Source organism: Saccopteryx bilineata, chromosome 4 (assembly GCF_036850765.1).
Source record: "Saccopteryx bilineata isolate mSacBil1 chromosome 4, mSacBil1_pri_phased_curated, whole genome shotgun sequence".
NCBI classification, from domain to species: Eukaryota; Metazoa; Chordata; class Mammalia; order Chiroptera; family Emballonuridae; genus Saccopteryx; species Saccopteryx bilineata.
In genome coordinates, this window is record NC_089493.1 from 24966413 (window position 1) to 24968951 (window position 2539).

The 2539-nt window shown below is 52.1% G+C and overlaps 1 long non-coding RNA gene across 1 annotated transcript; it reads right to left on the minus strand.

Moving 5' to 3' along the window:
• Window positions 1-280: 280 nt before the first annotated feature.
• On the minus strand, window positions 281-1899 carry LOC136336465 (uncharacterized). The gene is made up of 3 exons (XR_010731458.1): window positions 1761-1899; window positions 1447-1586; window positions 281-436 (listed from the first exon to the last, which is right to left on the minus strand). It is a non-coding gene; the product is annotated as an uncharacterized lncRNA (long non-coding RNA).
• Window positions 1900-2539: the final 640 nt, after the last annotated feature.

Consider the following 2539-nt stretch of genomic DNA (forward strand, 5'->3'; position numbering starts at 1 on the left):
TATAATGGCTATACTGTTGCCTCCTGCAGGGGGTTGTTATGCCAACTCAGGGAGCTAAGGCAGGGAAAGTGCTTAGAACAGCGCCGGGTAGATGTGAAGCGCTGAGAACACTTGGCTAACAATTATTTTCCCACTCCCACAGAAGGGAGCACATGGGCCTTCCCGCGGGGGTGGAGGGGAGTATGTCTTGGTCAGCGCAGGCAGTCATAACAAATACCACTGGGTGGCTTAGACAACAGACATCTATTCTCTCACAGTTCTGGAGGCTGTGAGTTGGAGATCCGGGTGCTAGCACGGGTGGGTTCTGGTGAGAACCCTCTTCCTGCTCTGCAGACAGCGCCTTCTTGTTGTGTGCCCACATGGCCTTTCCTTGGTGCACATGCTTGGAGAGACAGCTCTTTTCTCCTCTTCATATAAGGACACCAAGCCTAGAGGACTAAGGCCCCACCCTTTTTACCTCATTTAACCTTAATGCCCTTTCTCCAAATACAGTCACACCGGGACTTCGGGCTTCAACATATGAATTTGGGGAGAGCATAATTCTGTCCATAGCAGAGTGGAACACTGCTCCAAGAACACAGATACTGTGGGCATACCGACCAGTGACAGGAAGACCTTCCTTGGCCCAGCAATTGGGGGTGGTTTCCCAGTCGGCAGCTTGAGGCAGTGGGAAGGACGATGCCAACTTGCCAGGCATCAGCCTGGCCGGGTGGTCTATTCTTAGCCCCTGGTCTCTGCAATCCCCAGTGCTAGGGGGTGCAGACCTCGCATGATGGGGCCAAGTACTGAGTGTACAGCCCACGCCGCTGCACACTGCAGCCTGTGGCCCCCTGCTGCCTATCTCTGGGGAGAGCTTGCTGTAGGCTCTGCATGACAGATTCCACTTGCCTATTTCTTGGGCTACTATGTGGCGGGGCCAAGGACATCTTTTTTCAAGGTTGCTATCAAATTTGAGCTTGAAAAATGTGCAGGGTGGCACTGGGCCATGGGTTAGGTTAGGAGAGCCCCGCTCCACAGGCTAAAGCTAAGAGACTGTCAGAGCACATGGTAAGAGAGATGTGCCAGGGTTCTCTGGAGTTTGCTGGCTCAAGATGGAAGTAGAAACTGCCAGATTCTACCCCTCCGTGGGCTCAAAACCCTTTTCATAGCCCAACTGCTGAAGGGTTGTATTAGTTAGGACTGTTCTCATGGTAAGTTAAAGAAACAAAAAGGGACTTTATTAATCCACTGAAGGCATCACCTTCAGGCACAGTTTGATCCAGGGGTTTAAACAATGCCATCAGGACTTTATTTCCCTCTTGTCTTGCTTTATTCTGTAGATGGTCTTCCTTTCTGTGTCAGGAGGATGACAGCTGCTAGCTTTGACTCACATCTTTCCAACCTAATAAGTCCCTGGAAACATCATTTCTGTCTTTTCTCTCTTAAGATCTTAGGGAAGAGTCTTACCTGGCATGCTGGGGAACAAGTCCATTAATGAACCAATCAGCTAGGGAGAATCCTTTGACTGGGAGGCGTGGGCCACTTGCCCACCCCTACGTTCTTGAAAGGGGATAGGACACCATGATTGGCAGCTGCATCAACATCACCTGGAGAGGGAGAGAAACTGCAGGGAGTCTAGGAAGGGGGAGGAAACGTGAGGAGGGATGCGAGGCCATGGCTGCCACAGTCTTCTCAGAGGAGCTTGCCCAGCACGACTTGCATCCTCAAATCAGGACGTCAGTCCAGGAATGTTAAACTGTATCAAGTCCACCCCAACTCACTTGACAAACGAGAGAGCTGAGGCCAAGGTAAATGCTTTGCTCAAAGTCATCCTCTTTTCTCCCGCAGAGGCATGACATCATTCCTGGCTCCATCTCTAATTATTCCAGTCAAGAGCCAAGTGCAGTGGCCAAAGGGCTGTCTGAGAATCCCCTCCTCCCCCAGAAGAGCTCAGCAGAGAGCCAGGATGTGAGAAGGGTATTGCAGGCGGCTCCTTACTGATCGGCCCAAGGCATTTGTCTCCCCCGCCCTTCGCCCTTCTCAGGGTTGTAGGACAGGAGCTCCCCACCCTCTCTCTCTGCCTGCTGAGGCCAAGGAGACTGCAGATGGCTGTCAGGACTGAGAAGGCGTGGCTGGGAGACTGGCTAAGAATGAGGGGAGATGACACAACGGCGAGGTGGACTTCATGTCTGTGTGATTCATGGAGGGTCTGAAAGTAACATGCTAACTTCTTGTGTGTGTCTGTGTGTCTGTGTGCGCGCGCGCAGTGTGTGTGTGTGTGTGTGTGTGTGTGTGTGTGTGTAGTGCGCTTGGAACAGCCTGGTATATTCCGGTCAGCATGGCATCCTCAACCAAAATTATTTCAGGTGTTGTCTTAATCAGGGGGCCTCACCCTGAACAGGATGTGAAGTCAGGAGCGGAACCAGGAAGGAAGGCAGCTTCTTTCTCCTTCTCACCGCATGACATCAGCTTTTCTTCTGTCCCTGTGCACCTGGCCACCTGGACCCACTTTCACACACTCTTGTATGACGCCCACTCCCTGAGCACCCGTGCATTCACG